Here is a 13,742-nt window from a genome sequence, read left to right as displayed (position 1 = left end):
GATTCTGTGTCTCCCTCTCTCTCTGCCTCTCCCCTGCTCATGCTCTCTCTCTCTCTTTCTCTTTCTCTCAAAACTAAATAAACATTAAAAAAGTTAAACTGCCTTTGTTTGGCTCTGGAGAAAGCATTAAAAAAAAAAGTGGTAAGTGATGGCCTGTGCCACCGAGTGGATAGCCATGACAGTTCCCTGACACCAAAAATGTTATTTTGCGGAAACGAAGACAGCCTGTTTGTTTCAAGCCAGTAAATATCGTCCCCTGCAGCATGAATCTACTGCTTTCCTTTTGAATGTCCCGCGACTTGCCTCCCTCATGTAATGCTCTTGCCCAAAATGTACCCAGTAGGTATCTTCCTTGGGTGTCGCACTCTTGCTTCGTGTGCCCGTATAGGAAACGGCAAGCCTTCGGTGGGAGAAAACCCCAGCTCATTCTCACCTGAGCATCACCTTGAACCTCTCCTTGCGGCTCATTTCCACAAATTGAAACCCTCTGGCTCCTTCACAGAAAACCGACGAGGAGCCCTGTGTTAGATCACCTGGCCAACTGAAGAACAATGATGTCTGTTTTTGTAAGGTCACTGATCGAGTTTTCCAACTCTTGTCCGAAGGCTCTGAACACTTTAGCTCTGCCAGTCAAGATCAAGTCTGGCGGTGGGGGCGGGGAAAGGCACTGTCTGGAAGCCAGGACCTTACCCGACACCAGAGTGTGTCTGGACAACCACGAGTGGCCTCATTCGTGTCTGATGTTGGTACCTGTGTTTACCGGGTTCCTGTGTAATTCGAAGGCATCTGGAAGACCACCAGAGCTTAGATGCCTTGTCTCACTGGTTACGAAGCCTGGGTTGGTTTTTTTTTTTTTTCGGTTTTTGGTTTTTTTTGTTTGTTTTTTTCATTTTCAGAGGCTTCTGTCTTGGTAAAACCCACATATATCCTATATAGATGAAATGAGAAAGGAAAAGGAAATGCCGCGTGAGGTAGGGGTACAGCCCCACTCCCGGTTTTCCTAGGGGAGTAAGGATGGTGAGTGACAGACAAGCGACTCTCAGTTAAATGTTGGATTTGACCATTCCTCCAAGGTGCCCAGAGATGGTTCCAGCACAGTCCAGTCCCTGAAGTGCATTTAACTTCCTCAGCACAAAGTACTGTACCCGCTTCGTAATGATTTCAACCCATGCTCTACACATGTTATGGATATGGTGTAGCCACACGCGTGTGATCTTCTAAAGAGACGGTTCTTTTCCAAACCGCATACAGACCAAAGTTCTCAGAAACAAATGACAGTTCCTAAGAAAGTGGGTGTTTTTCTCCCAGCTTAACTTTACTTTTAAATCTGAAATACCTGCTTCTTTCCTTTGCCAAGGCTCCGCACCCTCGGGGCGCCTGGTGGGGGGGGGGCGCCGTGGGTGAAGCGTCCAACTCTTGACTTCGGTTCGGGTCACCATCTCCCAGTTCATGGACTCGAGCCCCAGATGGGGCTCTGCACTGGCCCGCTTGGGACCCTGTCTCCTTTCTCTCTGCCCCTCCCCCACTCATGCTCGCTCTCCCTCTCTTAAAAAGAAAACAGAAACCAAAAAACAAAAAAAAAGGTAAGTTCCCACCTCCTCACCTGTATCCCTGCCTGATTGTTCAAGTCACAGGATTCTCTCCTATTTGTCAGTAAAAATCTAATAATGCCTGTCTTCCGCCGCGGCCCCGAACGAGATTCTAGATGTAAAGCCTTATGGGCAGAATTTGGCTTTATACCACATAAAGCAAGCACATCTTTAATAAACTGTGACCCTGATTTACTGTTGGTTTTAACCCTGCAAAGGCAACAGTGCCGCGTAGAGGCTCTCCTCAAAGTCTCAGTGTTTTGTCTGGGTACTTTTTATTTCTTAATTTTTGTTGAAGCGTGAGCTGACACACGTTGTTACCTCAGTTTGGCCCTGGGTATTTTTTTTAATTTTTTTTTTAATGTTTATTTATTTATTTATTTTTTATTTTTGAGACAGAGAGAGACAGAGCATGAATGGGGGAGGGTCAGAGAGAGGGAGACACAGAATCTGAAACAGGCTCCAGGCTCTGAGCTGGCAGCACAGAGCCCGACGCGGGGCTCGAACTCACGGACCGCGAGATCAGGACCTGAGCCGAAGTCAGACGCTTAACCGACTGAGCCACCCGGGTGCCCCTGGCCCTGGGTATTTTTAAGGGACTCGTGTGACGATGCACCAGTTACCAGAGAGCCTCAGCCTACAGCTGAAAATGCCCCTGGCCTGGTGGGTTTAAACCCAGCCTTTTTATCAGGCGAGATCCCAATGGATTCCACAAGCACACTCAGCCCGGTTTCATCTCTCCGCTCTCATGGAGATGATCCCAGAACAAAACACTCTTCCGCTCAGTAGGTTTCTTTCTTTTCTGCTCCCTGTTTCACGAATATTCCATCTTGAAGACCAGACCTCCAGAAGCCAGGGGCAAACAACGGCGGGAACTTGATAAAAAGGATCCTCTGTGGTTGATTCACTGCGAAGGCCAGGCTTGGCGAAAGCTGGGAGAAGGTGCCGGAAGCTCCAACCTGACACTCAGACTCACTCCCAACAAGGGACACCTCCCGCTGAGAGATTTTTTTTTTTTTTGTCTTTGGCAAATCCAGTTTGTGAGTTTTTGTTCTCTTCCATTTTTTTTTTTTTTTTTTAACAACCAGTTTTGAAAACGCATGTATGGAGGGTTGGGGAGGCCTCCTAGGTAAATGGGAAAGAAGTCCTTAATTCTCATCCTGACCTCTTCCCCGGCCCCCTCGTCTTTCCAATCGGGCTGTTCGGATGCGAGGTGCTGTACGATGATTCTGCCTTCCTACACAAAAAGCCACATTTTACGCCCAGGCCACTGCCTGGCAGGTGGCAATTAGGTCATGTTTGAAGAGCGGGCGAGGTGAGCACCCTGCAAATAATGTGAGAGAAGGCGTTGTTGTCGCTGGGCTGGAAAGAGATGTAGTTTGAGACGCGCCACGGAGGCCGGGGAGACATTTGAACGCGATGAAGGCCCATGTTCCGCGACGCCACCGGGAGCACCGCCTTCTGATTCGTGCCTCGTATTCTAGGAGCAGTTCCTTTCATGGCTTTTGTACGACTCTGCATGTGGTGGCATCGGGCTGTATAAATTATGCATGTATGACTTCACGCTCGTGGGCTAGTCTGGAGGCTCCCAGATCCTAGCTGGATCTGCGTGCTTTTGTGGGGCTGCGCAGGGGCAGGGGGAGGGGAGTCTCTAGGTTTCCGTGAACAGTGATGGGTGTCATGGGAATAAATATGGGGGTGGGGGCTCTGGGGGAGAATTAGGAATCCTAGAAGGGCTAGAAGGCTGATCTGAGCTCAGACAGGGGTATTTTCGCCTTTCCTCTCTCTCCTGGGTCCTCCCCCCTGCCCAGCCGTCTTGCCTGCCCCTGCCCTCCCCTGCAGCCACGCCCTCACTGCTGAGGGCACCCACCTGGGGACAGGGAAGCTGGCAGACACTGACCTCCCTTCATAGAGCATGCATTTGACACGGCGCTTGGCAGTTTTGTTAAGGAAGCTTTAAATTTAAGTTTCTGTGGGCTATAGGAGAAAAAGTATAAGAGTATAACAGATGTCGCGGTGGCCGATGATGAATTCCCCCAGCGCACATTAATTCCACGCTGACATTCTGTCCAGGGACGGAATAGGGACGGAAAATCCAATGTGGGAAGGAGGCATTAACAAATGTGTATGATGATAGGAGTCTAGGGGCACCTGGGTGGCTGAGTTGGTTGAGTCCAACTCTGGATTTTGGCTCAGGTCATGATTTCATGGTTGGTGAGATCGGCTTTCTCGTTGGGCTCCTTGCTGACAGTGCGGAGCTCGCTTTCAATTCTCTCTCTCTCTCTCTTTCTTTCTCTCAAGATAAATAAACTTAAAAAAAAAAAGCCTAAATAATATGAAGATGTTGGCTTACCACAACTTTGACACCTTGGAAGTCTATTAAAAATCCCAAAATGTGGGGCTGACCCTATCAGTTGGCTCGGGTCATGATCGTACGGTTCGTGAGTTCAAGCCCCGTGTTGGGCTCTGGACCGAAAGCTCAGAGCCTGGAGCGTGCTTCGGATTCTGTGTCTCCTGCTCATGCTCTGTCTCTTTCTGTATCTCATAAATAAATAAATGTTAAAAAAAATTTTCTTAAGCCCCAAAGGTGTGTAATACATAAATGCTAGCTAACTGTGGTGACTCCCTAGACCTGATGGGGTGGCCCTCCTGATTGGAATACTATGATGGGAGGCCACAAATTATTCAGGATGAATGATTCTTCTAGCAAATGAGGGTCTGCAGTATGTGCTGGAGTGTTTTCACTAGGCAACATTAGCATGTTGTGCACAAAGAAAATGGGCAAGCAGGAAGAATGGCTGCCCACCACGGTGACCTGGGTATTCCAACTTACAGGACACAGAGGGTTCGCGTCCTGGAGGTCAAGGCCACTCTTGTTTACCTCCAAATGGTTACGGTGAATAACCTGTAATACACAAGAGTTACTACAATGCTAGCTATGCTGTCCTGTGGCAAAGAGAAAGGTAGACTGTGGATTCATGCATTTCACATTAATCCATGACCAAAAAACAAATTAATATTGACAATTAAGTAAATGACAGATATGGATTGGAGAAAAGACAGGATCACTTTACCAGTAGAAAACAGCATTTTAAAGAACCCATACTAGAGATGCCTAGTGGTGTCCCTTAGTCACGAGGGTGGCTCAGTCGGTTAAGTGTCTTATTTTTTATTTCAGCCCAGGTCATGCTCTAACAGCTCATGAGTTTGAGCCCCACACCAGGCTCTGCATTGACAATGCAGAGCCTGTTTAAGATTCTCTCCATCTCTCTCTGGCTTTCCCCCATGCATGCTCTCTCTCTCTCTCCCTCTCTCTCCCTCTCTCTCAAAATAAATAGATAAACTTAAAGAAAGGAAGGAAGGTAGGATGGAAGGAAGGAAGGAAGGAAGGAAGGAAGGAAGGAAGGAAGGAAAGAAGGAAGGGAGGAAGGAAAGGAGGAGGGAAGGAAGAAAGGGGGGAGGGAGGGAGGAAGAAAGGGAAGGGGGAAGGAAGAAAGGGAGGAGGGAGGGAGGAAGAAAGGGAGGAAGGGAGGAGGGATGGAGGGAAGGAGGGAGGAAGGAAGGAAGGAAGGAAGGAAGGAAGGAAGGAAGGAAGGGAGAAAGGAAGGAAGGAACGGAGGGAGGAAGGAAGGGAGGGGGGAAGGAAGGAAGAAAGGAAGAAGGAAGGAAGGAAGGAAAGAATAAGGAAGGAAAGAAGGAAGGAAGAAGGGAGTGGGGGAGGGAGGAAGGAAAGGAGGGAGGGAGGGAGGGAGGAAGGAAGGAAAGAAAACGGAAGGAAGGGAGGGGGGAAGGAAGGAAGGAAGGAAGGAAGGAAGGAAGGAAGGAAGGAGGAAGGAAGGAAGGAAGGAAGGAAGGAAGGGAGGGAGAAAGGAAGGAAGGAACGGAGGGAGGAAGGAAGGGAGGGGGGAAGGAAGGAAGAAAGGAAGAAGGAAGGAAGGAAGGAAAGAATAAGGAAGGAAAGAAGGAAGGAAGAAGGGAGTGGGGGAGGGAGGAAGGAAAGGAGGGAGGGAGGGAGGGAGGAAGGAAGGGAAGAAAACGGAAGGAAGGGAGGGGGGAAGGAAGGAAGGAAGGAAGGAAGGAAGGAAGGAAGGAAGAAGGAAGGAAGGAAGGAAGGAAGGAAGGAGGAAGGAAGGAAGGAAGGAAGGAAGGAAGGAAGGAAGGAAGGAAGGAAGATATACCATGCTGCCACCACTGGGTCTGCATCAGGAGTTACACTAGCAAATGAAGGAAAGGTGGGGTTGTGCTCATGTACGGATCACCATGATTCAGGGACATGTTAGAACACCCTTTCTTTCATACTGGGTATAAGCTGGGAAAACACAAGCTGAAGGAAGATTTATTTGGGTTTGCACCTGATTGTGAGACCAGTCTCTCAATATGATGGCGACTGGATCAGTGGCCACACTCTGACCAGGCTACTTGAGTAGCTATTCGTCTATCATTGGCTTTGTTGTGTTCAAGATGTTTACCAGTAAAATCGACCATGCCATGTTGTAGGTTTATTTCTGGGGCCGGGCGGGGGGCAGGGGTAACCCATAAAGGGTCCTGATGCCTTTACAGCTTATCATGGTCACACGAGGAAACTCATACCCAGCCCCCCACCAAAATGTTTGTATTTATTTGTTTTCCCAACTGCCAGGAGTTTGGTGTCAGTTCTGAGGCTGAACTGTGGTGATTGCTTACCTCACTGGGAGCCTCCACTCCCTCTCCTCCTCTTGTGTGAACCCTGTTCTGTTGACTCCCCACAAAGTATCTAACTGGCACTCCTGAATTCTTTGACACAATGGTACATCAACCATTAGCATCTTTCAGCTTGTAGTATAGCATGGTTCCACCTCCACGAAGAAGGAGACCCTTGCAGGAAACCATTCTGCCCATTAAAGAGCCACAGGTCCTTGTGAGACCGTCAGGACAGCCCAGGATGAGCCCACATGGGTGGAGCCAACCCTGGCTCACCAACGGCAGCCCCTGTGCTGGGCACAGCATCCTGTATGTTGACCTCACCCCTCCCTGTTGGTGTCTCATTTCCTGCGAATCACCTGCACAAGCCCCTCCTCTTTTACCATGCCATGTGCTTTGGGCTGGCGTCCACACTTCGCTCTGTCTCTGCTCTGTCTTTCATTTCCCGGCCACTTCTCTTGATGATTCTTCAAATCGTTTTCTGAGTCATCAGCGAGAGCTCCTCCTTCTAGAACCAACTTGTAGCCAGTGGGCTCCGGTTTCTTATGTGGGGAGTAAACAGGATTTTCCTCTCCTCTTCCCAGAGCAGAGACGATGTGGTTCTGCTCTCATTTGGAAAGCAAGCATTCGTCATCCGGGACAGGTCTTTTGTTGTTATTGTTTTACGTATTGATTTTTAACAGACAGAGCCATCGCGCCCAAGTTTATGTACCCACAGACACATTTTTTACAGACCGACCCATCTGTTCAGGTTGAAAGACGTAATATAGGATGACAGTTAAGGACACACGTTTTAGAGCCAGAATTCGAGTGTTGGAATCTTCCATCTCATCCCCTTGATGGTTTTACATTCTTAAGCTAGTTAGTTAACATTTCTCCACCTCAGTTTTATCGTCTGCAAAATGGGGGTAATGATGATATCGTCTCATGCTCTTGTGGAATTCAAATTGATTTAGTTCGCGTGAAGCACCTAGTAACTGGCATACGATGAGTGCTTAATATTTATCCCTAAGTATTACAACGCCATCCTCAATGTGGCCGTTTAAGAGAATAAACTTAGAATTTAATGGGGATATGAGTGCTTTGGCTAATCTTAACTGAGTACTCACTGTATCACTCACTGAGGGAGTATTCACTCTACCAAGCACTTTACATGGATTAGATTACCCCAGTTTAAATTATATTTCCAATGACTTATTACCTGTGCGACATTAGCTAAAGTAGACAGTTTCTCTACACAATTTTCTCATCTACAGAATGGGCATAAAATACCTTCTTTGAATTGCTCTGACAACTTACGCGAGGTTGCGGACAGCACTGGGGGAAAGAATTTACTATACGGGGATTGTAGAGATTGTCGTTTTTGGTGTTACTACCACTGTCATTATTACTAATAAGCCATGTTTTGTTTTGAGCGTGACAGGGGGCGCTAATCCAGACAAACATAACCCCTCTGGAATGATGATACATATGTGATTATTCTTCTCATGGCCCACAGGCCTGGGAGAGCGTTTGCTCTTGACCGTGGCAAGCAGTGAGCTGCCCGTGGATAAAACGATAGCAAAAATGAGAGACCTTAGCCTTTCTTTTAAAACGACAGCGCTATTGCAAAAGGTAAATTGGTCTCAATTGTTCCACACGTTAAATAGCCTCCAATTTTATGATTAGATAGCTGAAGAAATTAAGTTTAAGTACAGTCAGTTGACAGTAGTGATAAGGGGAGTGCGAGCGAGAAATAATGTCCCCCCGACCTTGCTGCTCCCGAGGGTTTAAGGTCGCTTTGCCACCGGGGCAGCTGTAGCTTGGTCCAGTCGCCCCTCAGCTCCGCTCTCCTCCCAGCTCCCAGACCGTGGACTGTGCAAGACGACATTTAAAGAGTAGTCCCTGGCTCTTTTGTTGTTGGTGTTGTTCTTTCTTTCCTTCTTTCTTCCAGGAACAATATAAGGGCCTCCAATTAGTTGCAGGTGCAAATATTATGCATGCAATTAATTGTCTTCAAATGGTTAATTATGGGCAGAATTGGCTAATTCGGGGTGCAATTAACTGCTTGCCACTTATTCTGAGGATGCCCGTACACAATTGTGTCTGCAATTAATTTACAAGAGCCATTACAGTGAAAACCTTGTACTATAAATCCAAGAATAGAGTGGGAGAATTTTTTCGAAGCAGGACTTCACTCTGGGTTAATTGCATTGACTCTTTCCTTTGGCTTTTCTATGCAGGTTGACTGTCAATGGGGTTTCTACGAGTTGCTTACACGGTGTGAGCAGAGCCGCTAGCAATGAGAAGGCACAGAGGAGCCAGCACGCGCTCAGGAGAGCAGCCGGGCCCTTGAGCGGCCAGACCTCGGATGTCATTCAGGGAGCAACGTTCTACGTGCTCTGTGCTTCTTTGTTGGTCCATTTGTTTGTTTTTTTCTGGTACCTTCTGTGGCGGAGTAATGCAGGGGCATTTGCAGAAACGGAAACCCTCACATCTTTCCCGACGAGTTCATTGTCTTTACCGAACCCTCAACTTTAAAGCCATCTGGTTTGTAGATTCATCAACAGTGATCAGCAGTTACACAGATCCTCTAAGCAATCATGAATATGGTTTTTAATTTATTAAGTTCCTTCTATAGGACAACCACTGAGCTAAATACTTTGACTTACTTACCGTATTAAAACCCTCAAAATAACTCTACGTATTAGGCACGCTTAGGATCCCCGTGTTTGTTAACAAACTCAAAGAAAGGTCTGGTGACTCGCAGGTCAGTCATGGAGCTGACTGTAAACCATGCCTGCACGTCTCCAGCCCTGGACCTTGGCTGCTGCACGATGTTGGGGATTTCAGGCCTGGAAGGGCCCCCAGATGCCAACCCCTCTGGCTTCTTCCTTGGATGGGTGGGGGCAGCCTGGCGCACGTGGCTCGCTGAAGACAAACCAGAAGCCAGATTGCCCGTGGCTCAGTCCAGTGCCGTCCTAACCACAACATGTCGCCGAAGGGAAACGACGCAGGGTACGTTCCGCCTGTTCTCTGTTCTCAATACGGGATGGTTTCCCGGCGCAGTCTGCCATGTTGGCGTGTCTGCGTGTAGGCCATTGATTGGAAATGACATTCCATTGAAAACGCCTCTGAGGACCATACATGGATCTCCAGCAGGGAAGGGTTAAAGTTGCAGGGATTTTGCAGGCTGGATCAAATGTTCTTGAGAGGCCATTCTTCACATCTTGTTTCTTTAGCACCGGGAGAAGGCGAGTAATCAAAGGTGACAAGCTTTCTCTGCTCGTCGGGTCCCATTCCCGGCGCAGGGCAGCCCACAGGCACATTGATCTGCAGCGGCAGCTGCTACTGGCCTCCGATGCAGAGATTCCAGGCCACACGGGGCCTCGTCGTGTTATTGGAAGGAAGGGAGGAAGGAGTGAAGGCACCACTATCCTCAAATTGAGACAAAACCTATTGTCTGCAACCATGGGATTCGGTCACCTTGAGTACATATGCAGTGTGATTTAGCTGCTATCTCTGCTCAGGGCTCGGAGGTGGAAGGCAAGTGCACTGGACGGTTGCTGGCCTACTTGGATGTATTGGTCTGTAGTCTGAAGGGGCTAGGAGGGGCCGGAGGCGCTCCTCTTGGAACAGACACAGAGCAGTACGAGAGCTGCGTTACAAAGGTCTCTGTCTGGAAGCGGAGGAAGACACCACAGAATAACGAATGCCCTTCTCTGCCATTTTCTCATGGATTCTTTTTTTTTTTAAGTATAATTTATTGTCAAGTTAGCTAACTGACAGTGTATACAGTGTGCTCTGGGTTTGGGGGGGTAGATTCCGTGATTCATCGCTTACATACAACACCCGGGGCTCAGCCCAACGAAGCTACCTTCTGGAATAGAAGGGGACGGTGGGAAAGGGGGAGAAAAAGAATCCATCGACACGTATGCATCTGCTGTCTGCGAGGCCCTTCACGATAACGATAACCTTATTATTGTTAACTACTTTCTAACCGCCTTGCATGCGAGAAGATGTTTATCGCTATTTAAATAAGGAAGGAATGAATTTGGGAGAGGCGAACCAACTTGCCCAAATCCTATGCCACATCTGCAGAAAGAACTGGAAGGAAGGTGTGATGAGGTTGAGGATAAGGACAGTCAAGGCCGTTCGTTTCCTTTTGGGATATGTCATATTCCTTGAGACGTCCTGCAGAGTGGCTTTGAGTAAGGCTGGGTTCTCATATTTTGAGTATGATTTGTAAATCTAAGCCTTTTGCTCCCCATCAACGCGATTTTGTTTTCCTACCAAATAGGCGTGGCACGGGGAGACATCTTGCATTTATGTCAGGTATTGTGTTATCGTGTGATGGACCTTTAGGGAGTATGATGCCACGTGGATAGAATCGTTCTGATCTGGCTAGCCCAGCAAAGCCTGACCTGCTCGGTGAGCCTTGGGTGTAAAACATATGGGGCCCCTTGTGGCTGATCTCCTCCTTTTCTCCATTTTGATTTCCGGTTTCTTCTTTATATCTTAGGTCTTGGCCAACACTCTTGAATTTCTGAGTTCTGACTCACACTTTCAATAGCAATTAGGGTGTTCAGAACTGTGTTTGTCAGTGTCTTCAAAATCTCAGTTCTGATGGAAGAGCTCACAACAGCTTCTTGTTTTGAACCAGACTCTCTACCCCCCATGAACTTCTCTGCAGAGTCTTGCCACCCACCTCTTGGTGTGACAATTACCGTGTCTGTCCTGACCAAAGTGTGAATTCCATAGTATGCATCCACGGTATAATTAACATTGGCCGTTCCTTGTAGAAGCTATAAAAGGTATCAGAAGGATTGGTTTTAAAGAGAAACAAGAGAAAAAAAAATTGATTCCTAGAAGAAAAGACTTGTCAAGACAATTTCTTGCAAGAGCAAACCCTTCATTAGAAATCAAGTTAGATCTAATTTTGAAGGAGTGGATAGATGTCTCCTGGTATTTCCTATTGTCATATCATATATGACACGTATAGACGAGAGTGATTGTTTTCAATCCCACCTATATTAAAAGAGAGCTCACCAAATGGGTAAAATCGAATGTAATTAGTTTTACCTAAATTGTAGGTTTTCAGAGCAATTAATGAAACTGAAAGTTGAAAGCTGCTTGTTAAGCAAATCAAAGATCAAGGAATGTATTTCTTTTATTGAATGTCACTCCTATGTAAACCAACCTACACATGTTCATGTTTGAAATACAACAAGTATGTCACGGGAAGCCTCGGCAGAAGCAGCAACGGAGGCAGTTCACGCGTTGCCCGCTTTCCCGCCGACAACGGCAGCCGCATGCTAGGATTTGGAACCGAGATAGACCTGGTTTTGAGGCAGAACTCAGCTCTTCACTGGCCTAGGAGCATGAATGCTTTCTTCACCGCGGAAGCCTCACATTCTCTGGTCTATTCCTGCCTTTAGAAAGGCAAACACTAGGGGCGCCTGGGTGGCGCAGTCGGTTAAGCGTCCGACTTCAGCCAGGTCACGATCTCGCGGTCCGTGAGTTCGAGCCCCGCGTCAGGCTCTGGGCTGATGGCTCGGAGCCTGGAGCCTGTTTCCGATTCTGTGTCTCCCTCTCTCTCTGCCCCTCCCCCGTTCATGCTCTGTCTCTCTCTGTCCCAAAAATAAATAAAAACGCTGAAAAAAAATTAAAAAAAAAAAAAAGAAAGGCAAACACTTTAGAATTCCAGGATGATTTTCCAGGGAGGCTTCTTCATAGAACCCCCAGCCCAAGGGTTGGTAGGAACCCCGAGGTGGCATCCACCGCACCATTCACACGCGCATCGTGCCGTCAGCCACTGAAAGCATTTGGTGTCCGTGTCACCCGTGTTGATTTCGTAACACCTCTTTGCAAGGAAAATAAGGGACCTGAGATACTGTGATTCACAATAAGAATATGTATTTGCTCTTGTTCTGACACAGAGCTCCTAAAACCTTTGGAATTTTCTACGTGATGAGAGAGATAAAGACTTTTGTTCTGTTCTCGGGGTGGCTTTTGGAGCCCTGGCTGCAGGAGAACCAACCTTGCGAGTAGAAGGTTGAGACTTTCAGTCCCACTCCTCCCCACGCCAGCCCTCGCTTTTGGGCAGACTTACGTGGGGGAGAATGAATATCCACGGTCATCGCTCAAAGGTTGAATCGATCGTGTCTATGTAATGAGGCCTCCGTAGAGGGACCCAAGAGGGTGGGGTTCAAAGAACTCTTGCGTTGGGCAACACGTGGGGGGTTGAGACAGCAGCGCACCCGGACAGGACGTGTGATTTCCTTGCCCTTTCCCCTTCCTCTGTCCCCAAGCGTCTCTTCAATCTGATTGTTCCTCAGTACTATCCTTGTATCGTGCACTAGTTGATCTAGTAAGTCAAGTGTTTCTCTGAATTCTGTAAGCTCCTGTAGCAAATGAATCAAACCCAAGCTGGGGGTTGTTGGAACCTCCCATCTGTAGCTGGTAGGTCACAAACACAGGTGCCAACCTGGACCGGCAGCCAGCATCTAGGAAGGTCGGGGTGGGGGCGGCTGGGGGGGGGTGCTGTGTCATAGGACTGAGACCCAACTTGCAGGATTTCAGGCTGTCTCTAGGCGCACAGCGTCAGAATTGGGTGGAATTACAGGACACCTGGTGTCCAGCTCATGTCCAAGAATTGATTGGTGGTAGGGATACCCTTCCCACACACGCACGTTGGAGTTGGCGACCAGAACCACTAACACCTATCATTAGGCCAGTGCAGCAGGTAAGGACAGTGAGACGTGAAGACACAGAGCCTCCTGTGTCCTGAGCATGGGATAAACTCGCCCTCGCATTATTGCGATTGCCGTAGTGACCACTTACGTTAGCATCTCTTTAAGAGCACCCACGCTCTTAATTTAGTGTTTTTTTAATACATAGCAAAAATTACAACAAAGAGAAGGATCTAATTTGTATGTCCAGCTTCCTACAGTTCCGTAGGGTCTCCAGGACTCCAGCGATCCGTTGACCCAGGTATCCAACGATGGGTGGTTGAGAAAAGAACGGACATATTGGAGCTGACTTTCCAACAAGGGTATCAAAATATAGAACTCTCCAGAGAGGAGCAAAGATCTTCCATGGAATCCTCCCAAAGGGAGACTGTGGCACATTTTATTTGCACCATGAATAAACATACATTCATATAATGCTTGCCTTACACCCAAATTAGATATGGTACCAGGCAGTGGAGTATAATGGAGACGAGTGTGGGCTTTGCAAGCCACTGTGCTATAAATCGTGAGACTTTACGTGAAGTATCTTACCCCTCAGGATGCTCTCTTTTCTGTGGGTCCACTTGCAAAATGGGGGCGGTAACTTCTTTACAGGGTCCGTGGGAAGAGGGAATGAGATACAGAACATCAAGCAGCCAGTTCCTGGCTTAGCATCATGAAGCCACCATGAACGCTGTCCCTACTTAAGGTGCGGAAAAAGAGATGTTCAGAACCGCTAATATATAACTATTTTCTATAACGC

General features: G+C 47.8%; 1 long non-coding RNA gene across 1 annotated transcript in view; it reads left to right on the top strand.

Moving 5' to 3' along the window:
* LOC123384643 overlaps positions 1–10,518 on the top strand; it is a 91,517-nt gene extending 80,999 nt beyond the window's left edge. The window contains exon 2 of the long non-coding RNA XR_006596058.1: positions 8,492–10,518. This is a non-coding gene — a long non-coding RNA (uncharacterized LOC123384643). The remainder of the gene's footprint in view (positions 1–8,491) is intronic.
* Positions 10,519–13,742: the final 3,224 nt, after the last annotated feature.

The sequence above is a fragment of the Felis catus genome, chromosome A3 (assembly GCF_018350175.1).
Source record: "Felis catus isolate Fca126 chromosome A3, F.catus_Fca126_mat1.0, whole genome shotgun sequence".
NCBI lineage: Eukaryota > Metazoa > Chordata > Mammalia > Carnivora > Felidae > Felis > Felis catus.
Note: the sequence above shows the minus strand (reverse complement) of the source record. Positions and strands in the feature narration are given on the sequence as shown.